Source organism: Prenolepis imparis, unplaced genomic scaffold (assembly GCF_030444845.1).
Source record: "Prenolepis imparis isolate NDT839.2.m4 unplaced genomic scaffold, iyPreImpa1.0 SCAF_4, whole genome shotgun sequence".
Classification (NCBI taxonomy): domain Eukaryota; kingdom Metazoa; phylum Arthropoda; class Insecta; order Hymenoptera; family Formicidae; genus Prenolepis; species Prenolepis imparis.
Genome location: NW_028141162.1, coordinates 14,796,288 through 14,821,551, shown reverse-complemented (window position 1 = coordinate 14,821,551; position 25,264 = coordinate 14,796,288). Strand labels below are relative to the sequence as shown.

The following is a 25,264-nucleotide window of genomic DNA, read 5'->3' as shown; positions in this document are numbered from 1 at the left end:
ACATGGCGAATATGTAGTACGTGCTCGTCTCTCGAAATTATATATAGCATCTCTACAAACTAATTATCTTGAGAGAAGTCCGTTCAACGTACTAATCATATTCACTGTGAATGTATGTATATACGAATTAGGACCATGTTGCATATAATTCGATGTTGCAGATGAGACTCAAAGACCATCAAAGACAGATAATTTTGATAAAATTAGAAATTATGTATATACGAGTATATGTTTATAAATACATTATAGTCAAGATTAGACTAGAGTACGAATTCAGTAAAAATATTTTGCACCTAAGAAAAAGGAATCACTTTCGATTAAAAAAAAAATATGTTTTTAATTATCTTGTAAAAATATAGCTACTTTACTACTCTGAAAATAATCTTTACATATTTCTTTCTCTAGTTTATAACTCCCACCCTTCACATCTGTTTTTACAAAGGCATAAAATCACCTCTGGATAAAATGACAATTCAAATAGTATTTTACGCGCAGATTAATGTCGTTTGCGCGTAAACAAGAGATTTGCTTGTAGCTGCAGCTGCACATTTCTCGGATATGGTCGAAGGGAGACAAATGATGAACAATTTAATGTTTCACCCCTTCGTAACAGGATCTATTTCTGTTATCTTCGCGCGCGATACAAGCTTGCAGTTGCGGATGAGAGGGATGCGACTGTTAGGGGAGGACGACCGGTGTTCCGCGCGATACCGACGTGCTCTAGACGTCTAAAAATACTCTCGCCAGAAACGCTATATAATATAATTATCTACGTGATGTATAGACTTTGCCCGTTCATTTCTAAACGACAGACATTTGTCATTTGTAGCAGATGACGCGGACTATCTGTTGTTGCCCTTCGGCTCCCCCATTGTTTCTTCGCTCGCAGGAGAAAGTATTAAAATTTCTCAATGAAGCTTAATAAAAAAATTTATTTCGAAAACGAAATGACGCTAATTTCGTGGCTCTTCATGCTTTAGTGGTTCTTTCATTTTGTCGATTCTTTATCGCCATTTCTGAGGAGATTTCATGCTCGAAATGATAGTAGGAAAGTTACGATGGAATATAAAACGATGATTTTTATGCGCGCATCAATAAAAGTGAAATACATTAGATCATTTTTGCACGCAATAAACTACGGTGAGTCAATAATTTTTCGTGTAATGGCGTTCAAATTAGTTTATCCAAAATGTGCATGGAGCAGAGCGCGATCGACACGATGAACCCAAGTTTTCCGGAAAAAACAAACTTCGTTATCCACGAGGGCCGTGATAAGCGCGGTGATAGCGTCGTTTATTTGATTTTCCGCTTACCAGGGCGAACGCCAAGCGAAAAAAAAATCTACATCAATATCGACATCGATCGGCGCGCGGCGCGGAACGATATATATACCGATACTCGATTAATCATTTCGGTTCATACCTCGGGATTTTAGCGCGCGACAAAAGCTTGAATGGTCGGATTCCGGCGAAGCGTGACGGAACGCGAAACGGACAATACGTATGAAATATAACGGCGTCGATGAAAATTTCTCGGGACAAAAGCGGGGCGCGCGCTTTTCCGCGACCTCAGCACCGCCGAATTCGCGAATTAGCAAGTCAAAATGACGATGAAAATTGTAATTCGATTAATTATATCGTCTTTCCGTCTCTCTCTCTCTCTCTTTCACCCCTCTCTCCTGCCTTTCGCTCTGAAATCCTAGATTTATACTTGGTATTACGAGTAAAGAGCGAGTCATTCTTGCAGTTTCTCTCGAAATATATATAAAATCACGGAGGAAGCGAATGCGATCATTAGAACTAAAAAGCAAACTAACAGGCATCTCGTCGTTCATTTTGCCGCTCTAGAAATAACTAAAGATTGCGCAATTTTAAAATCTGCACGAGATAATCTCGTGCACTTTACATAAAATTTTTTGGATAAAACGATTAATAAAACAAAAATTCGTCAGGTGTAAATCTATTACGAAATAATTTTTGATACTGGTATAAAATTGCAATTTAAATAAAATTCCTATATTTCATATTTGTTATTTTCCAATAACTAAAAATTAATTTTTATATTTTTAATAATTAATTTCTAATGTATTCTTTTCGATAATTATAAACATTATCAATGCTATAAAGTATTAATACTATAGAAAAAAGTGAACAGTGACGATATATTTTGCATACTTGATAAATATGCTGCGAGTTTAAATATTAATTAAGTTCAAGCATCATTGTTTAATGCGAGCGAACTGCTTTTCCGATGACAGAAAACGGCGTGCACTTTTTCACCTCGCTTCAAAGCGACGAAAATCAAGAATGTCGCGACGCCGGCTTAACGCCCGCGTTGCGTCATTAATACGCGCAAAAGATCAAAGGGCGAATCATTCCGCTCGCGGGCAGTTGGGAATTAGCAAATCAAAGGGAACCGCTAATACACTTTCCTTGTGGCGAAATGACGACTCCTGCCTTAGTAGGTCTCGAAACGTCGAAAGGGCAGGCTGCGGTATCGATCGCATCTGCTGTCTTTGTCTGCCTGGCAGACAAAGGGCTCATTTTCCGATATTCAAGGGAAAACTGTGTCAGCATCGATCAGCGAGATCGATCTTTGAAGAAAGAAAAGCAGTTTTGATAGAGACCAAACCTAATATTATCGAAGCTAATATAATCCCAATATTCGTTATCATTACATCTTTCTATATGTAACAGCAGTAAAGAATAGATTAATGAAGTTTAATATAAATATAATCTCGTCGTTCTCTAATCTAGCTTAAAAGACTAAACAACGTCACTTTGGAGATCTGTTACTTTGCAGCCCTCTTCTTTTAATAGCGTATCATTTAAAGCCGCGCAGTTCAGTGTCCCAAATTCGGAGCTGAGAAAAGTGGCCCCTACAGTCGTAACGCAATCGATATCGACATATATTCGCCTCCTCCCCCCAAAAAAATAAAACAACCGAAAGAAGCTCGAGCGCGCGAAGCTAATTCGACATTAGCAAGTCAAAGTGTGCGAACGCGCCTGTCATCGTCCCACCGTCCTACCGCGGATAATGCGTACCTTTGTCGCGACGAAATGATGGTTTTCGTGAAGCAGCTTAATCTCGTCGCCCTTCCCAAATTGCCGGGTCGTCCCATAGCGGCTGGTGGCGACTCCGCTCTCTCCATAATTTGTAAGTGCGCCTCGGCCTGGTCCCACACACCAGCCCCCATATCTCCCTTTCCGTCCTCTCCCATTCTTCCCTCCGCCATCTTTCACTGAACTTTCCACGGCAAAATTACAGATCGAGCGACAAAACGCGAGTTCAGACTTCGTTTTCTCTCTAGCTCCTACACCCTTCCCATGCCCCTTACGTTAGCATTCCCTCGCGGCTATCATTATCTTCAACGATCATTCCGGGCCGGACGGGATCTCTGATCGGTCGATTAATTCGATGTTTCAATGACACGACAGGGGCAAGGCGCGAACACGAGTCGATGATCGCGGAAGATGATCGTCGACGGAGCGACTACCGAGTGTATGTAACGTAATGGATTGTGAAACATTATTAAGGAATTATCTAACTAGGTAAATCTATTCTGCAATGTTTTAAAATGAGGTGATATAGAGAATAGAAATGTAAAAAATACCAGAGATTAAAGCATGATTAATAAAAAACAAGAAGAAAATTTACATACAAATGCTTATGAAATTATAAAAAATTGTTATAATAAAAATTTGATTTAAAAACATTCAAAATTACATAATACATATTTATATAATTTTTGTAATAAATTTTATAATGCGAATTTTTTTTATAAAATTATATTTTATAAAATATATATAAGATTTTTAAGAGTAGCATAAACGCGTAAAATTCTCCTCGGTAAAATCAACCCGATGTGTACTGTGCTCAGATTCCTTGAACAACGCTGTTTTGAGAAATTCGAGGCTGGATTATTAATTGGACGGATTCTCAGAAGTGATAGTGCAAATGCAAGAGACGAGGATAAGCAACTTTGCTAAATCAAATTATCAACTACTCCATAACAATCCAAATTCAATCGGAATTCACGAGCTTCGCTATGGTCTTAGCGAAAGCACTATAGAAGACAGAGGAATAGAAATGCTACATTATTGAATATATAATTAATTGAAGGAGCAAGCGGAGAAGAGAAACATATCGAATTTAATTACGTTGAATATTCTAAGATTACCGGAAACTTTTAAAGTTTAGATAATGATAATAATAGTTTATAATGAATACATTTGCCTCTGAGGACAAGCTTTATTAAATATTTACTCGCAGAGATCGATAACGCGTACGATATAATGAAAAGTAATAATTTATATCCTCAAGCATATATAAATCAATCCTCCTAAAGATGTGGCATAATCATCCTCGCCCACTTGTCTCTTTGATTAGTTTGACATTTCATCGATAGATGCGCATACGTTAAGAGTGAACAATGATTTCCCGTAGCGAGTTATTCGACCTTTGATCAACGTCGGATTTATCCTGTCCCATAATTATTATGCTGTACCCGACGCTGACAGATAATTTAAATAAAGAGTTGCGCGCGTGGAATTAACGAGGACCTGTACAGTAATGTCGGAATGACGATCGTTAATTGTTACAGCGCGAACGAGTGTTTGGCAGCACGACGGCACGTAGTTGTTCATTTCGGATTAGGATAATTGGGCTTGCAGAGGGTGTCAAACACCAGGGATCGCCGCGCTCGCACGGATTTCGCTAATTGGTATTATCAAGCTTTAGCGACTAATGATATTAATTGATGCTCGTCATCGCATCACGAGTCAACTCTTTCCGAGGCACCGGGGCTTTATTAACTGAAAGAAAAATCTCAATCCTTTATAGATTGTTCCTCTGCATGATAATAAATATTTGAGAAATTTCTGCATTTTTGTATTTTTATATTTTTAAACGAATTTTTCGATAAAATAATTGAAAATTATTATTAAAGCGCTTATATTGTATTTTCCATATTTCTTAGGCTTGTGTAAAATTCTTTAATTTATAATATTCACAGTTATGAGTAAATAAATCGTTACTTCATAGTTGTAAACGTGCATAGCGTGATGTTTTCTTAAAAAACAAACTACACAGTTCTCAGGTGTTTTAAAACTTTGTGAGAAAGTCGGGTTTCTCGAAGAAAAGTACGCCGAAAAATCAGATCAAGCGGAGAACAATACGTGATATCTCATCTTCTCAGATCTCCGACGCTTAGCAGGCATTGCATAAGATGACAGGATGTTAGGAAAAACTCGATGCATGCATATAAGCGCAAGCGGAAATACGTGACAAACGTGTGATTTGACTGTAAAGTGAAAGGGTGTCAGGGGCTCACGTGGGTGCCGGTTGAGTGAAACAGTACAGAATGGAATAAAACGTATGAGCGGTTCGTTTTGAAAGAGCGACACATGAATCGTGTAAAACATCTATATAACCGTAAATATACGATACGCGAGTAAATTATTTATGAAGGATATCGTGCGTGTTGCAAGAGAGTTGTAGGGCAACATACTAAAGTGGAGTGGACTAATGTAGAAAATAAGTTTTGTATAACACACATGAAACAAAAACAAATTTGTCGTCGTAAAAATAATTAATCTCGAAAACCATTGAATTTAAATTAGATGTAACAAATTACCGGTCGAGAAGGAGTTTACGTTGGAGATTACATTGGAGGAGACTACCGATTCGTTTACGTCAGCCGCGGGTGAATATATAATAAAGCGTATACACACTCGCCCTTTAATGAACTCCCTCTATGAAACCGGATATGACGCGCGGGCACGTAGTCGCGCACATACGCGGAAATGAAATTGCGAAATGCTAAGTAGCGTGGTGTATTCTTGGAAGTCCTCGTCGTACTTATCGGCGTACTTCAACGCCGCTTAATTTATAGAGGCATAAAATAAACCCGGGGATCGATATAGCTCGCGCACGGACGCGAAATCCACTATTGTAGTACACACACATAAACACAGAGAGATCCTAATCGCGTCGACTCGCGAAACGAGAATTCGCGTGAGCGAATCCGTCCATCCCCATCTTATACCCCTTACTCGAATGCCGACCTTTAAAGGTATGCGCTCTCTCCCCGTCTTATCTGCCGGGGCTATTTAAGACGTCGCTCGCGATTCCCATCGAGGGAGATATCCGCGAAGTCATACGCGGATTAACGGATAAACTCGCGACGGATATGTGCGCGAGTATCGTAAATTTAGGCAAACGGAAATATCCGTGCTTTCCTGCTCTCATTGATTTGCCCGGGGATTAGATAAATGATGCATGCTAAGGGAGTCTTCGGTCTCTTCTTCTATCGATCGTGCTAGATCTCGTGTTTATTTCGTCCGTTGGAAAAAGACGGTTTCGGAACATTATATGAAATAGCGAATTCGTCAGATGTTTACTTGGAAATTGAGTAAGCTTGTGCTATTATTATAAATGATATATATTAATCGACGGATATTAACGTCGGATTAATCGAAACGTATTTCCTACGACAAATTTAACAGAACATAATAGTTGCCTTCTAAAAAGTAATCTAGGAGTTATTTAAAAATAATGGTTATAGCATTTTTTAATAGATTCTAGACTTAATTACTTGAAAATATTTAACATTCTGAAAAGTTTTTCCATTATAGTTCAACCTAATAGTTTATAGTTCGATCGAAACTTGATACATATCGTATAAAACATTTCGTACAATATATAAAAATATAATGTCAATCATCGTTAAATCTAATGTCATGTTTCGGTGAAAAATTTGAACGTTGACAAAACTATACACAATGACTATTTAAATAAGATTATTTTTTAAGCGAATTATTGTATACACAAATTTTCCAAGCACACTAGTATTCTTGTATAAACTGAACGTCACACGTTTACTTGCCGATATCTTTACAATTTCAATGCAAATTACGCGCTACAGTCTGCGTGACTAATTTAATATGCCACGCTACCTTATTATCGCACGTAACAGAATAAAAAGCTTCAGAAATTTTTGTACTAGAAACGCCGTGTTCTCTTCGCAAATTGTCAAAATACACGATCGACTGTAATGTACTAGCATTTTATGAAATAATAGCCTTATTTATCGTCTAAAGTGCATCGCGCTTTTAAATTATAGTCAATATTTAATACTGTTGCATTATATCAACAACCAGACATTATTTTCCACTATATGTTTTATATGGAAAGTATACAGAATATACAGAAAAAAATTATTATATTATGATATCATTTATATATTCTATAAAATATTAATATATTAATAAAAACAAATAATATAATCAAAATATATGGTGGTACACATATTAAAAGGTACAAAAGAAGCTATAATAAATAAAACTGTATCGGTTTATCGTGCGCGATAAAAATAAATGCCGATATATCGATATCGATTTAAGCCTCGATAATTTCGATACGCGGTATTAAATTTCTCGACTAAGTAAGTAAGGCAGCAACGAATTTCGCACAGAGAGAGAGAGAGAGATTAATGTGAGCATCGCGGATACTTAAATTGGCTAATCCTTCAGATAGAAAGCAAATTTGGAAAAAAAAAGAAAAAAAAACGCTTCCGTCATACAGGGAGTAAAGAACGAGATCCGTTAACAGATTGCTTTTTCCGCCCGACGGCTGGACGCTAAAGCGAACGGGAGAATAATTTTCATGCGAGAGCGACGAAGGAGAAAGGGAGCAGGAAGTTCGTGGAAACGCACACGCGGCCTCAACGCCGCAGAGGACCATCCACGAGAGCGAGAGCTGAGTGAGAGAGCTTAAAGGAGATAGCCGGTAAAGATCTTCGCGACGTAGGACGTCGCGTGATACATCGCCCGACGGCCGTCGCGCTATCTCTCGCGTTTGCGACAATCTTGTCACACTTGGCCATTCCCAGAAATGCACACGTATAGCTTTTTTCGCGAATCGCCGCGATACCAAACGGATAAATCGAATTTCTTTTGTTTTCTTTTGTTTTCTTTTTCTTCGACGCAAGAACTCAATTGCTTTTTGTATCTTTTACTAGATTGTTTTCTAGAAATCGAAGACGATGGTAATAATCGAGTATTTCGATCGAGTATTAAATATCTAATAGATATACTAATATAAATCTACTCGAAATAAGAGTATTATATTAATGTCTTGATAATGATTTTCTTTTTTATTAGATTATAACACACGAGTAATGTGCAGAATAATTTTAAGGCGTGAAATAAAATATTAGAAACTTTTATACTCAAGATCAAAGTCAATATCAGTTAGATTTAGTGGGTATATATTATTACTAATTAATTATTTTCCTGAATCCTATTTAAGAAATTATTAACTGTTTGAGCGATGTATGTATATCCTCATTAATTTTTCAAAATCTTTTTATTCTAAGAAAAGATTACTCGAACAATTAGCAGCCGAAAATATTAAGATTGAAGAATATATACGAAGATAAAAAATATAGAGGATTCAAAGATTAATTGTGCATTTTTTATATTCCAATCTTTCATCAAATACGTTCAACAGAAAATGATATTTCGTTTCGGTAGTCGAGAAATATTTTATTTCTCACCTGAAGTATCATACAGCGCAAAAATTATACAATATTTGAATGATTTATCACGAGCTTCTACCACATTCATTAGAGAGATTCTCTCGCTACTTTCATATTTTTTTACTCTATTATTTATAAAATCACCTAGGAAAGAAAGACCCATCGCATTTAAAAACCACTAAAAATCTACGGTCGTGAGATGTATTAGCGCCTAAATCATTGTAAGGGGTGCAGCAACAGTTTAGAGAGCCTCGTCAAGAACTGTCAAGTTTGTTTACACATTAGGAAATGCCTCGTGACTTAACCCTTTCAAGAATCTCGTCATAATCCCAATGTCCTAATGCTACCCTAAGGAACGTTTAACATTCTACTTAAAGATTATCCGCTTCGAATACAATGCTTTCCATCTGTTTCCAATTTTACAGGCAGATAAGAAAAGCTAAAATTTTCACGACGTTAAAAAGTCTAAACATTGATTTTAGAAAGCTAGAAAAATATAAAATTAAAATATATATAGAATATGTAGAATTCTACATCATATTTTGAAAGTGACATATCGTACTAATCAAAGATATATTAAATCGATCAAATAAATTGATAATCTTTCTGGTTTTATTATAATTTATTACTGTAAGAATTATATAAGAAAAAAATGTATATATATATGACTTTCTATAAATCTTAAACAATGGAAAACGTTGACTTGGATGAATTAAGATTTACGGATACCTAGGACAAAAAGACTCTAAAAGAGGAAGAAAAATTGCCTGCGGTGGGCAGGCGCAAAGAGTTTCGTTCGGATTTCTCTTATTTTCGACTTGGCCGCACGACACGACAATGCTCTTAAATTCACCGTCTTGGACTGCGGACAACGCCATTATACCCGGAGAAACTTTCGCGAAAAAAATCCTACGAACGTGCCCGTCGAAATTAGGCCGGTCATTGTCGGTTCATTGAAAATTCACGCATTTGGCCGAAATTCGCGGTCTCATCGGCAGAAAACTCTCGCAATGTCATTGACTGCGACATTAAAGCAAAAAAATTCATTGTAATTCCGATTCGAAAAGCTTTTCACATATGCATATAAAAATTTCATATATCTACACGACGCAACAATGCTCCGATTCTAAATCTGATCAGTCTGTATATATCTAACACTGTATCAAACAATTACATTTTAATTTGAAAGAAATTAACCAAGAAACACAAAGTTTTGTCAATCATTTGGAGAGTTCTGTTTAAACTCGAATTAATTAAAATAAATTCGATACATATATTAAATAACACAGCAATATTATGAGACGCACATACTGAATTATTGTTATGGAGAAATCGACTTCGTATTCGTCAAAGAACCTGTCGTGAACAGAAATAGCGATAGTGACAGCTTGTATATGTGCGACACTATGTGCCACATGACACTAAATTTCCGCGATTTAGCGCAAACTTTAAATGGGATCCGAGGTCGGTCCTATTTTATATATACGAGCAGTGACATACGCGCCGGCGTTTCGCATGATCGAGAGCCTTCGTGTTTTACGATCGCGCGATTTTATTTTTTTTCTGTCGCGCGTGCGAGATCGCTTTCGCATTTCACTATATGTATTGTTGAGCGAGCTCGCGGAACGACAGACTGCGCGTGACAGGCGCCACGGCATAAACATCGATCTGCAAATATTACCGTGAAGCATTACTCGCGAAATGACTCTCGCGAAACTGGCAAACTATTCGGTTGCCAGGTAAATCAGAAACTTTAACCGTTTGCCTATCAAATCGCCGAGCAGCGGCGGATTGTTAAACGTTTGCGTTCCTCGCGATATGATTGCGCACAATTTTTTTTCCGATGAAATAGAAAAGATCTTGAATATAAAGATGTTTCTTTTGGAGAAATCGTCTTTCTTTTTTATCAAAGAAGATATATCAATATATGTTATTCAACAGACTTATAATTTGACTTGCGTGTTATTTTCTTAAGCATTATAATGTTTCACTGTCAATCACTCCGTTTGCGTAAACACAGTTCTCGATTTTTTGCGTATAAACAGAATTCGAATTCTATGCTTCTAAAAAGTATCGCGCTATTGTGAGCATAATCAACAAATACATCAAATTTCGACAAGAATATTTTGTTTTAAAAATTTATATTATAACGGTGGAAAAATTATTTACTCCGCTTGGAGGAAACAAAAAAAAATTAATAAAGAAAAAACGATACTCTATGTATTTTTATATAAATATATAAATATAGTAAAATTTATTATGTATAAAGTGTTCTTTTATATATCGCAAGTATATTTACCGCATAAAATTCTATATTTTAAACAAATTTGAATGATGTGCTTTATTTAATCTAAAGAAACAAAACACTATGAAAATAAAAATTTTTCAGCGCTGTGTTGAGAAATATTTAGAAACACTTAAAAAAATAAGTATTTCTTTTCTTCTAGAAAAGTATTCCTTTTCTTCCAGGAAAAAACTCTTATCTCGAGTTACCGTGAAATAACATCGACAGATTTACGTCGCTCGATTTCTCCAATTCTCGTCGTCGCGACTTATCTGTGAAATCTATGTATCGCTATCATCCATCAGACTGGTGACTCGTTTCACGAAACTTCATGGATTGACAATGAAACAAATATGTCAGAGAGTCCTAACGATTTATGTCAGACAAAAGTTTGTCTATTGTGTCGACGAATCGAAAATTGTGCCAATCTTTTGTAGACGAGCAACAGTAAACAATTCTTTTTCGATAAAAGATATGAATTTATCAAACTAAACTTCCATGTCAATCTAAACTTTTGTAAAGCAGAACCGCTATAAACTTTGAAAATTTCCAAATCTTCTGATAAATACGTTATAAGTAATATATGAATTTGGCTATAAAACGGAAAATTACTCTCTAACCGCACCGTTATAGCTAAACAATGCTGTAAACCCTCTAAACAAGACTATCTAATCTTGCTTTTCAGACGCGTCTCTCGGAATTTTGTTTTTACGTCTGTCTCGTCGATATCGATAAGATAAGATTCATCAACTCTGACAAGAAAGAAACGACTCACCACTTAGAAGTATAGACGACGGCGAGATACCTCCGGGTCCCTTACGATTTTGATGAGCGTCGCGACGCGTCGTCTCGACCCTCGAGAAACGATGATCCCTCTCTCGCTCTCTCTCGTTGTAACACTCGCGTCGTTAAGAACTTCCCTCCTATCCTCCGCCGTCCTGGCGATCACACACTTCCGCCACTGTCACTCACTCACTTTACGACCTCCTCGATTACGCCCTTCTATAATCCGAGCCGATAACTCTCTCTGCGGAGTCGATGATTGACAACCTAACCACTCGCGCCTCTCTCTCTCAATCTGTTTATCCGCGCGTCACTTCAGTCTGTTCGTCGTTCGCGACTCTCGGAAAGTTACGTGACGTAATTTACGTCTCGATTTGCGCGGATTTAAAGCAGACGTCACACTATTCACTGGTCGCGATCGACGAAGATTTCGTCAAAGTCGGAAAAGAGAACTTGGTTTCTCTCGCGCGACGAAAGAGATGTACGGATCGTAAAGTCGAAAATACCACTCAACGGAGGACGACTGCCGTAGTCGATTGTATTCTAATCGCGAGAACCGTTGTCGCTTTATCTCGTCTTTCACCACTTTTAAACGATCGAAACTTCGACCGGCTTTTCGCTCGACAAGAAGACGCGCACGCACGCCAGCCAACCACGCGCGACGGTACCAGGCTGTGAACTGAAGCGCCACCGCGACCTGAAGCCAAGTTCCGACTGGTTCCTTCGGCCTCCCCTCCCTGGAGTCCCCCACCCCTCTCTAACCCCTACCACGACATTGAGCGCGCGCGACTCTACGCGCGCCCTATCTCCCGTTCGAGAGAGAGAGAGAGAGGGAGAGAGAATGTTTTCTCCGTCCTTTTCACCCTTAGTCCTTCACGAATCTGTCTCCTTCTTTTTCTCTTTTTCTTCAGGAACTTTTTCTCTCTCTTTCTCATTTTTGTCCTTATTCGACTTTCTCGTTCGCTATCCTTATTCCACTCGCATTCCAAAGGTGGTCAGTTTCTCTCCCTATGACTGCCTGTCCTTCCCGCGCGCGCTATTCCATGTTCCGACTGCCTAACACCGACCCTTCACGTACGAACGACCAAACGACCACCCCGTTCTCTCGTCTCCGACACAGGGCACACGATCAACCTCTTTCATCTTTCTGTCTCTCTCTCTCTCTCTTTCTCTCATTCCTCTCCGAGAAGCCGCGACGCGCCAGAGAGGTGCACCCTTCGCCAAGGACTTTCCGGATCTCCCACACATCTCGCTCCCTCATCCTCCGTCCGCGTCCTAACCAGCCGTTCCTTTCAGAAATATTTCGACGTCCGCGCGCATGTACATCCTTGCACCTGACTCCTCCGCCGAGTTTTCCTCGGCCCCAGGAAGTGCACCGGCCAATCCCAGGCACATGTTCGACACTTCCACTTGTGCCATTCTTCTCGGATCAGAGGGGGAAACGGGAGAAATCTCTTTATCATACTCGCGAGCAAGCAGGCTCTACATCCTCAAAGAGAATGATGTTATACTCTCTCTTTTTTTTCCTTTGACTATTGGATTTCAGCATGACAGTCAGAATCGAGAAAGAAATTTCCACCGAATGAAGCTATAAGCGCAGTCATTTTCACGGTTTATCGATGCAAGATGCAGTCGAATAATGAAAGCCAGAATCGCGGGAGATGTCTTATTTAATGTCACAATCGTAGATTGCAATAATAAATGATGAAATTTTTCAGCTGAAGCTAAGATTATTTAAAAATAATCAAGTGTCAAAAAAAATTGTTTTTTTAGTAGTAAATTTATGACCTCAGATAATTATTAATTTAATGACAAGCACTGCTATTTTTTTGTTCTTTAATATTATATTACATTTATTTGTATTACTAATGTTAATTTTATTAATATAAATTTATCAGTATTACTAGACGTATATGATTTCTCTATTTTGCAATAGTTAATATTTATTGTTTATTTTATCGTATTGTTCATTATTATATATCGTTGAAAAAAAATATCATAGAAAACAAATTGTTATTGTAAAATAAAAATTACAATTCTGTTAAAACCGAGAGAAATTTTCGCATCATGGAAAATTGATTTAAGCTCAATATATGGAAATTTCAATAAAACTATATAGATTAATTTGCGAAGCTGCTTATAAATTCCTTTCATTACGATGAAAACCCTGCAGTCCCCCGGGGATTACTGCATATTTGCGGTGTGAATTTTGGTACGATCCCGTAATTACATCACCACTATTTGCAAGACACTTTTCACATAGCCCATTCGCCGAATGGCGTCGATGCGAGTGACATTTCCATTTCCACTGCGGGCAACACGCATAAATTCGATACGCGCGACGAGTTCTCATGCTTCACGAGGTTACGCTAATTTCCATGGCGATACCATAGTGATACCCGCATCACGCCGACCACAATTAACCGATAATTAATTGAATATGTAGATCCTTTTACTTTGAGATACCGCGCACGTCATAAGAGTGAGCTGTCACATGAGCAAAAGTATCGCGAAATAGGCGTCATTAGTCATCCCTGGTGCTATCTCATGCTTTCAGTATACATTCTCAGTGCCTGTCATATATTTCAAGCATCTAAAGCATATTCATCTATCTATCTGCATAATTACATTAGCGGCGACATCAGCAAAATTGAAATATCTCGCGTTGTTTATCGCGCGTTAATAAATTATGTCCACTAAATAGAATCAGCTATATTTCACATGTATGTATGTACATTTTGATTTAGTAGTTAAGCACTTAAAGGAGAAATCAATATATATATATATTTAAACACTCTCAATGATATTCAAATTTTTAATACATTATAATCTATTTATTTCTGAAATGTCTTATGGAGAAAATGTTATTTTGTTTATATATATTGTCTTTTAAAGACGAAATAAGCATAAATTGTTATGCGAGATGTAATCTGTAGTACGATAGTCATAAGCAATGACATGTTGAATTGTAAATTTAGTATATTAGTAATTAAAACGTTTCTCATCAATTCGATAATCGTTTCTTTACTACTTATGCATCTCTTTCCCTTTAATATCAAGGTCTCTTTATGTACTCTAGAATATCTTCCGTGTATTGGAAAAGTCTCCTTCTGAGCCCATCAAATTTCGCGCTGCCGCAAGCAAAAAAAAAAGCACGCAGAATTTAATTCTTGCCCCCTTAGCTTGAGCGTACTCGCTCTTGAAAATTGGATTTTTTTAATGAAACCTTATTCGCCTAGAAGCAGCAGCAGCAGCCGAAGATTAAGTTTCCCGGTAGACAATATCGGCACTTGCCTTTAACGGCTCTTAGAAACGTATTGCAATTATGCTCCATACGAGCGAGAAATTATTTAACCTCATTATTTTGACATTTGTAATATAGGTATATAGAACACAGAAAATCAATAACGTCGTTTATATAATAATAAATATATAATATATTCTGATTATACTTGGCCATGTTTAAAGTTTCACGATGATGCTATCACCGATTCTAATCTCATATATCATTGCGATTATTAATAATACAATATTGTGAATATTATTTAACTTGTCATATAGCCATAACACGATTGAATTATTTATGAGGATATCAGATCACTGTACAATACAATCTTTAACCGTGCATTAATCGAATAATCAGAGTATCGAATCGTTTAATGCAGACATCTTTTCTTAGCAGATAACTAAAATTTTCAGACCGACAACCCATATTCACGCAAAATGTATAGCTAGTGCATAAAATGGTGACAAAAGCACTAATCTCGGCACCATGAGGTAACTCTGAATCCTACACGCAAGATTAAGACCACTACCGGATTGGTCGATAAAGTGCAAAATTTATTTATAACAATAAAATGTATTATAAATTAAAAAGTTGAAAAAAAATTTATTTATTATAGAGTTAATATTAATACGGAATATTTTTTAATAATATTAACTTACGGAGAGGATTAATTTCTCACTCACCGATACGTGCAACAGCTGAGTCGTAGTACACAGCACACATTGATCTGAAAACAAAATATTCAAATTATGTAGATACATATGTGTGTGTCAAATATCTATAAACAATGCAGTTTAGAAAAAATGTTTTTATATTGCAATATAAATATAAATATAAATATAAATACAAATATGTAAGTTAGAATATTTAAATAGCAAATTTTCGCTTTATTAATATTTTTTGACAGAAATCAGCTGATTAAAGCGTTAATTTGCTAATTAATTTTTAAAATAATAATATAGTAAAAAATTAAATTTTAAAATAATATAAAAATAGTAATATGTTGTAAAAATAATATGTTATAATACCTTATTCTTGATATCAGCTGATCAGTTATCAGCTGATTTCTGTCAAAAAATATTAATAGAGTTTAAAGTATTATAACATATTATTTAAAACATTCCTTTTTTAACATAAAATCGAAGACTACCGCGCGCTTGTGTTGTTCTAGTAATAAATAAAAAAAGCATACACGCATTCAATGTTTTTTCATAAAAGTTTATCAAACTTGAGCTTATTGCGACTTTCTACTTTCGCTTTTACAACACCGGATTACCGAGGTACCCTCAGGCGTATACACGCTCTGTAATAATCGTAATTTATCTGTTCCATAATTCGTAATTTATGGGGCTTAAAATTTTCATAAATCGCAAATAAGTATTGGTGCAAATACCTAAGGAACGACTGTCGCGCTCGCGCGCGCTTTAAATACGACAATACAAAACGAACATGTGTCGGCAGGATTCTAAAGATTTTATCTTCTTTCTCCGCGCAAGCCATAATTATATACATCGTAAAAATAGCAATTTAATGCAGCATTCTACATCGTGGAATGTTCTCCCTCTAATTCAAGAAATGTAAAATTACATTTAATATTGTAGTTTTCAATGTAACGCGTCTTATTGTTAGTCGAATTTAGAAGAATAAAAAATTCGTATTAATTATACAAGTTTTAAAGTTATAATACACATGATTTTGTTAAAAAAAAAAAACCGTTTTTTTATTTATCATCTTCTCTATAAACTAATATCACTAAAAAATAATCCGCGCGTCAATATTACCTCTAAATAATATTTTTATCTTTGCAATATACGTATAATATGTTTTATTGTCGCAAATAAAATTCGCACTTTGTTCGTAAAAATATCGATTGTTTATTTTCACATGGCAGTGTATTAATTTACAAATATCCCACACAGTCTGAATAGATACGCATCGTCGTGAGTACTCTATCAATTCATTATACTATATCCCGGAACAAACAAATTTCGCAAATCCCGAGAGGGCTGTCATACTGCCATCGATCATATTTGCGCACCAACGAACATGTCTGGCCTCGAATAAAAAAGTTGGGAACGTTAACGACTTATGCACTAATTATAGAGACATAATCTCGCGTTTAACAACTGAATTTCAAAAGCGGCAACATGTTCACGGTTCCGCACTTGAGAGGGTACACTTTTTTGTCATACTTTTTCAACCATTCTTGGTTGACCTTGCAACCATCGTTTCTATCTAGTTTTTTTCTTGCCATGATGACACGAGACAAACCCAGTTAGACCCGCATTACTCAGCAGGTAAGAATAAAGAGATTTCAGTTTCGAAAGTTTGAGAGCCATTAATCTCTAGTTGTGTCAATGATTTTTGGATCTCTGTTGAAAGGTCAGCGTGTTTTTCATCTGCATTAGCAGAGAAGATTGAATGGGATGATTGTTACGACCCGGAACGAAAACTTCTTTTCATTGTAGTTCAAAGTAATTCTGTGGTGCGACATAATATAATGAGACCACCCTGCAAAGATGTTCCGACGATATAATCGACAAATTTGTAAATTCTTTAAACAATCAATTTTCCCTTAACAAGAACATGTGTGTATGTTAATTTTTGAAAGATAGATACATAGTTTAATAAATATAAGTGATTAGAAACACAAGTTACCATTTATGAACAAAAATTCCAAGAATGTAAGTTAGATAATCTTCGTTCAATTTATGGGCATGGACTTACTTTAACAGAATTTGAATTTAAGATTTAAATTAAGTCTAAAATTTTTATTAAATTAAAAATGTAAGAAATAAATTTATCAATTGCTTTTAATATTAAAAGTTATAAAGTCCTAATACACAATGAAATTCTTGCTAAAAAAAATTAATATCAAATTTTTAAATAAGAAGATTAATGCCACACAGGGTAATCTAAAATAATACTAATCCCTTATTCTTTATTAAAAAATTTAATAAATATTCCTGTAAAGTACATTCTCGATGAGCACGAAAATGAGAATTATTGGAATAATTCAGACATTATTCCTAAATATAATTTGCTAAATTGATAATTAGAATCAGAAAGTCTAGGAAAAGGAGGTTGAGACTTCAATTTGATTTATTCAAGTTCACCGCAAATGCGATGCTGGTTATTTATTTTAGAGCAATGTTCAAGAATCATTTTGTAGTATGCTTCAAATCATCATAATATTCTGATAAATTTGAAGTCAACTTTCTTTTGCAATAATTAAAATTTGCACAGCTATCTGACATTAAAAATTAATAAAGATACAAATTAAGAGTCTAAAATAAAGTAACATTGTTTTTAAAAAAAATCGAGAATCTTCACCAAATTTATTTAAAATTTTTATATTTTAAAGATCCGTTTACGACATAACAAAACATAATTACTACGATAATTTAACAACCTACGGACACGTTCTTCTATTGCATTGTACCGATTCGAAAAGATCTTGTCCCTCTTTTCTCTTCGCTAGACTTTCATTTGGTCCTCTCATCATCGTCCCCTTCGAGAAAGATTAGAAATACAGGCCAGTACCGGACGCGGGGCTGCCCGACGCTGCACGTGGACACCTTCCGGTTTCTCACCCCTGGCTGAAACCCGCCACGACAGTGCGGCGCCCATTAGAACGCTCGTATATTTTTACTCGACCGATATATCGCCCCACCGGCTCACTGTATTGCATTAGCACGGGAGATGCGTGCTCCAGATAACGTGGAACCGGTAACGATCCCCAGTTCTTACAAAAGGTGTGAATTTTAGAGCCGAATGTTATACCTGAGCACCCTCTTGAACGTTACGCCTTGATTAGGAATGTAAGCGATATTCCGATATCTCTGACCCCATCTGACGTTCTATCAAATATACATGTCAAAATGTGTCTATATGTCCAAATTCCACACAGATTAAGTTTTAAATTTAATTCTCTTAAAAGCGTATCTTTTCCAAGTTCTTAAAGAAATTATCTTTTGATGAGTTATAAAACAATTTATAAGATAAGAAACGTTTTCTTACTTTCATTCAAAAGTAATGTAAGAAGACTTTAAAATTCTTTATACACGATACTGATATCAAAATATTTAAATGTATTAGAGAGTTTAAATTATCGAGAATCTCTGTTCAACTTCACTCAGAGAGCGTTCAATTTTTAATCTCGTTCTAGTTGTAGCGATCTTGATGCGCAAAGTTTCAATGCCCAGCATTATCGGGAATGTCAAAACTGGCGGAGAGGATCCGAAAAGTTTTCGTCCGATAGTATTCGTAGGACGAGCTTCGCAAGCTCCTAAGTCCCGCTGCGAGATCGGCAGAGGACCGTCGTCCTATAATTCCATTAGTCGCGCGAGCCGGTCGTTCCCACGTTCATCGAATCTACCGGTCGGTCGGCGAGGGATGAGAATCGTTCAAAAAGTTTGCCGATTACGGCCACTTTGTGCGATTAGTTCGGTGTATTTGTCTCGTGAATTCTCACACGAGTTCGCAATCAATGTCGCATCAAAAAAAATTTCAAAAATCTTAAAAAAAAAATTGTTAGATTTTTTGGCATCTTTCTTCGTCTAGCAAATTCAAATAATGATATAATACGTAACGAACTAAAATTAATTATTCAAGTATCCAAAATATATTTATAAATATATTTATATTAAATTTTTTTTTAAATTGCAATTATAAGTTTATACAAAATATCTTGAAAACAGATCTTGATTTCACAAAAGATATAAAGATGTCAATGTTCGTTAAAATCTTTTTCTTCATATTTTACGCCGCGCTTATTAATTATATCATTATATGTATATTGTGTATCATTCAAATTGTGTTCATCTACAGATTTCTGATTACTTTGTTTTGACAATTATATGAAAAGCCATAGCGATAATTCATAATAATATTCATGTTTTCACATACAGTAATGCTAATTCATCAGATAAATTATTTATGCAAATTTTATTTTCACACAATCGTACCATGTGTCAATATTTGCGCGAGAACCAATTAATAGATGTCGAGTGTCAAATCTCCATTGAATATTAATCCAGCCTATTCTACATTTCAATCTCAGATATCGATTTAGTAACGTGTAACTCGATAAACGTCGAATCGATGTAATTTCCAAATGTCAATGTCATCCAAGAACTTAATTATCCGGCATAAAGAGAGATAATTGTTAAATTAAATAAAAGATTTCAGAATTAATTTATATTTTGTGCACGTATATTTTTAATATTTTCTCAATATAACGAATAAGGAAAGAAAATACATCGCTATTTGATTCAGTCTAATTCTATTCGATGAAATTTACATCACTCTGTTCCTCCTCTCCTTTTCTCTCTCTATTACTATTTCGCCATTGTAAATCTCAAATAAAAATTAAATTGTAAACTTTCGGCGCATATCGTTATCTTTACAGAAACATTTCGCAGCTTCGCTAAGTTTTCCAGAAGAAATGAGAAAACGCACTTGAATATAAACGACGAAACTTAAAATTTATTACTTTCAAAGGAATATCATAGAAATTTTTGTTCACAGAGCGAAGAATTATTTCTTTCGCCGAGTATAATGCTAAAATGTTTAAAAATCATTTTAAAAAAAGATTGATATTAAATTGCGATATTATATTCAATATTGTAGCATTGTATAAACGAATTCATCACAAATTCTTTTTAAATGCAATTTAAAAAATTTTTAATTTAAAAAATCTTAACATTGAAATTTTTGTCGCTGAAATTATCGATAGCTCACTTTCTCTGGTATTTTACCTATATTCCCGATTTTATTTTATCTATTTAATAACGAGAGTGTTAACAGTAAACTTATTTGCACAAGTTTGAAAAGTCACCGAGAAAATGACAAAGAAAGGAAAGGGTCCCATTTTACTTCTAATAATTTAAAATCGGGGAAAATATTCTCTTGATTGAAACCCGTTAAATTTCTTTCATTTCTCCCAAGAAAGAAAAATTCTCCGGATGAAAATTGTGTTCAGTTGAAATGTGTCTGCCAAATGCTCGTGCAAAAATCTGTCGCGAAACACCTGCAAGTGGATTGATACTTTTATGGGACACCCCAATATCCCTCCCTTTCCTCCCCCTCTCGCGAAGTCGGTGAAAACGATTGTCCTGTGGCGGAAATGTTTATCCACGTACTCGCGAGATTTGGAACGCTGCCACTTGCTCTACATACGTGAACTGCAGCGCCAAGCAAGCAACAAACAGCACCAGCTTAATACGTCGTTGCGATCTACACCCAGATTATATTACACAATCTCGAACAAGCCCGAATATTGTATTTTATGCTGCTATGTCTTCTCGTTCCAGCAACTCTTAAAGGGCAACGAAACGTAGAATAAGGTGGTACGATGTGTCGGAAAATTCGTATCGATACTTCAATGGATAAATCTGAGCTACTATATCGTAGAAAAGAGTGAACGTGTACAAAGAAACGATAAAGAGCACGTAAATAGGAACAAATATTGCTTACAATATAGACGATTTTTTATGTAACTCTCTGTAACAGAGTTATCATCATCATTTAATGGTTTATATGCTGGAATGTTTAATCAATATGAAAAACCTATATACATATATACTGTAGTGGTTTTGTTTACTTTCGCTTTTATAAATGTATAATGTTAATTTATATAAAAGTGCGCGCTACAGAAATTTTAATATAAGCGAATGTACACAGAGGCACAAAGCACGTGGAGCAAATTTCTTTTTATCTTTATCTTAAGAATGCACAGATAAAAGCGTAGATGGAGCAAGAGCAAAATTATTAATATTGCGCAATTATTAATTTGTCCTCCTTTTAAGAATTGTAGTTATGTCACCGTGGTATATAGAGACGTTTATACATATATAGTATATAGGCACAAAAGTAGCCATTAATGTCAACTTCCTTTGAAACTCTTTAATAATATAATTGAGAAAGTAATAATTGAAGAAACATATACTCAAACACATAGTTGTATTCTTGGAAAACAGGTGCCTTACATAAGTGACTCGCATAGGAAAGTAGGATTACTATTTATAGTATATCTATAACTTTTATAGAATTTCCGAAACATAACGAGTTAGAATAGTTATTAGATAGAGCGAAGTGTATATTAGTCACAATTAAATTTAATAAACTATCGATGTTTTATTTGTTCGATAGGTAGCTAATATCGAAAATAAAATATAATGTAAAAAAATAAAAACCCCACGCGATAGCGCGGTATATCGATGCTTCGCGCGATATAGTATCATAAGTACACTGGCCTACAATCCGATGTTGGATTCTCGTACAAGTAGTTTTTCAGCGGTTGCAAGATACAGTGTGTTTATCCTAGAGATGATTTGAGTATACAAGACGGATACTTGGAGCGTTTACTTTAATTTCCAGCGTTCGTTTCGATTTCGAGATAAAACGAGAACCGACGCGCGATATACCGTCCTCCTCTTTTTATCCCCGTTTCATCGAAACTCGTAGCTGGCGAGCGTTAATCGGAGGTAGAAAATTTCCAATAAAGAGCCACGTTTACCGAGTACTCCGAACAATTTCGTCGCGTGATGCGGGAGACGGTAACGAGAGGCCTGTCAGTCGTAAAACAGGCTATGCGATAGAAAAAATAAAACGGCAAGTCCAATATTTGTGTTTTCGGATGCATCGGCGTCGATGCTTGGAATTATTAAAAGCGCAATTCAATCGTCCCGTTTATCGCGCAGCTCTATCAAATATGTATTTTTGATTAACTAAAAAATCGAGTCAAAGTTAATCACGTCGCGTAACTATTAAAGCATATATGTATATTATATTACCTAACTTTTGATGCGCAGTAGAACGGATGCATTTTATCATTCAATATAATTATATTAATTGCGTTTCTGTCCCATAAAATTAATAATCACTTTTAAAGATTATATTCATTATATGTCCATTATCATGGACCACCGCACGCATATATCGTGAAAAAATGTATGTGTTCTTTTTTTTTTAAGTTAAAATGGCACCTACTCTGTGTTCTGAAGAGAAGAGAATTACTTTTAGATTTTTTAAAATATTTTTGCGATATGTTGTTGACTACTTTTTATACTATATAAATAATCTTTTAACTTTTTTAATTATACATGTTATGTGTATTATACATATTAACATTTAATCTCGAAAACATAAACAAATCGAAATACTTCGTAATTGATTGCGTTGTTATCGAATATACGTATCAAGCAGACCATATTAAATTTCAAACGATACGAAACCGTTTAATTTAATGCTTGCGTTGTAGATTATTTACCGCAATTAAAATCGTTAAATGTAGTCTACAAATTCATTCATTTAACATTAAACATACGATAACCGTCCGTTATGTTTCAATTACGTATTATCTAATCATTCAAATGTTCAGTCATAATCCCAAAAATAAATTATTATATAGAACCAAGATAATAATAATAACAATATAATAATAATAATAATAATAAATAAGTAGATAAATAATAGTAATGATTTTACATAAATAATCAAATATTTTAAAAAAATCGGTAATGATTTGTACTGATTTATATGAAAATTTAATACGAAGGATTAAAATTTAATATTTCCAAACTGTGAATTGACATAATCGATCGTGGCTATTACGATCAGCTGCCAGTAGCGATACGTCGTACTTTACGAAAGGGATCGATATGTCTATCGTGCTTTATGGAATGGCGATGCTCGTAAACGAAGGGATTAAAGGCGTAACCTCGAAGCAACGTCCCGGATACACAAGCGAAGTCAATAAATTTCTAATTTCCCACCAGTGCCAGTAGTATACCTATCGCGAGCCACAGTAAGAGCTTATGAATGGGAAGAGATTAATATAAAAATCGCAGAGTCCCCGTCACTTCTAGCTATATATCAGTGTATTATCCGCGATATGCGACGTCGTTTACACTTTATAACACAACACTGCGATATTGTTTTCCGCGGTATCGCGGCTATTTTCCGCCGCAGTTTTCGCGGTCGGCAATCGGATGAGAGATTCAACAAAATCGCGAAACGCAGTGTGGCAATTGGCCGATTTTCAAACACCTCTATATCAAAGTGCACTGGAAATAGATTTTCACAGTTTTTTCGAGCAGCAAAAAAATAAATGCGATGACATGTTATGCCTTAAAAACAACTAACAAAAATAAAGATAATTAATATAAATAAAAGAATTAACTTTTAATTTAATGCAAAATATAAAAATTATTTTTATATTTTGCCTAAAATAATTAATTTTGAAATTTTTTAGTTGCCATAGCTTTCGTTTAATTATTTATTATAAATATTTAAATAAATATCGTACTCATAAAATTTTCATGAAAACAAGATTGAATAAATTCAATTTGTCAATGAAGAACAGATACAATATTTATTATTAATTATAACAATTGTCCTATCTTGATTATATCTTGAGAATATGTCTACATATATATATTTTCTGTAATTTATATAAATATCTAAATATTGCGATGTTTTTATCACGCATAAATGTTTACTTGTGATTTTTTTTCATATTGCAAACTAATTATATTTGCGATTTGAAAGGGCTGGAAAGAATAAATTCTCCCAGACAGTACTGAAACTTGTTTATCTCTAAAAGCTTAATTGCGTTATGTTTAGCCTCAATACTGTGATGTAACAAGATCACCTGCAATCTTGCTTCTATCACGATAGTCATATATCGATTCTTTAACAATTACTTCATATTTCCCCGTGCAATTGATTGCAACGGGGCAACGGGCAACTTCATCCATATTAATGCAGAAGCCGCGGTGCACAACCAATAATTGATTTTTCGAGTAATCGACCAACCACATTCTTCGGTATATTCGATAACGTATAATCCACAGAAAAGCAGATAAAAATATTTTAAATAAAGACATTATTGAACATTATTTCTCCCGATTACTCAACGTATAGAATGCCGTTTTATCGATAATGTAAATAAATAATTCAATAGTGATCTGAAATATTTCAAAGAATGCATAAAAAATTGAAACAAATCCACGCATTCATTTGATATAAAAAAATGGATGAATTTTAATTTTTATTGATCGATGACCGTCAATAGCCAATTGCAAAATTTTTTATGTGGAATCTCGCGAAAATAACTTTGATCGCAATCGCATCTTATATTTACACATTTATATTATGATCGGCGAGTGTCCATAAGTCACGAATATTAAATTTTTACATATATGAGAACTTAAAAATAATTTAAATTAATTTTAAAAATAAAAAAATTGTCTTTACGTTGATTAATAGTTGTCGTTTAGATCAGTGCGTCGCAGCGCGTCGAAAACAAAAAGACGATCCGTACTCTTAATTAATGGAATCGCTCGTAGCGCAACGATAGAATACATCG

At 35.1% G+C, this 25,264-nt stretch overlaps 1 protein-coding gene and 1 long non-coding RNA gene across 3 annotated transcripts in view; both read right to left on the bottom strand.

The window, feature by feature from the left end:
- The window catches only part of LOC145934635 (uncharacterized), a 42,817-nt gene extending 39,287 nt beyond the window's left edge, over window positions 1–3,530 (bottom strand). Inside the window, exon 1 of the long non-coding RNA XR_014425081.1 lies at window positions 3,045–3,530. This is a non-coding gene — a long non-coding RNA (uncharacterized LOC145934635). The remainder of the gene's footprint in view (window positions 1–3,044) is intronic.
- The window catches only part of Olf413 (DBH like monooxygenase olf413), a 263,489-nt gene that overhangs the window by 181,776 nt on the left and 56,449 nt on the right, over window positions 1–25,264 (bottom strand). Inside the window, exon 7 of one of the 2 annotated variants that reach the window (XM_083035221.1) lies at window positions 15,576–15,619. The gene's annotated coding sequence lies outside the window, so the exon portion shown is untranslated. Of the gene's footprint in view, window positions 1–11,598; window positions 12,306–15,575; window positions 15,620–25,264 lie in introns of those variants that run through there. The other variant, XM_083035222.1, reaches the window with a different exon arrangement.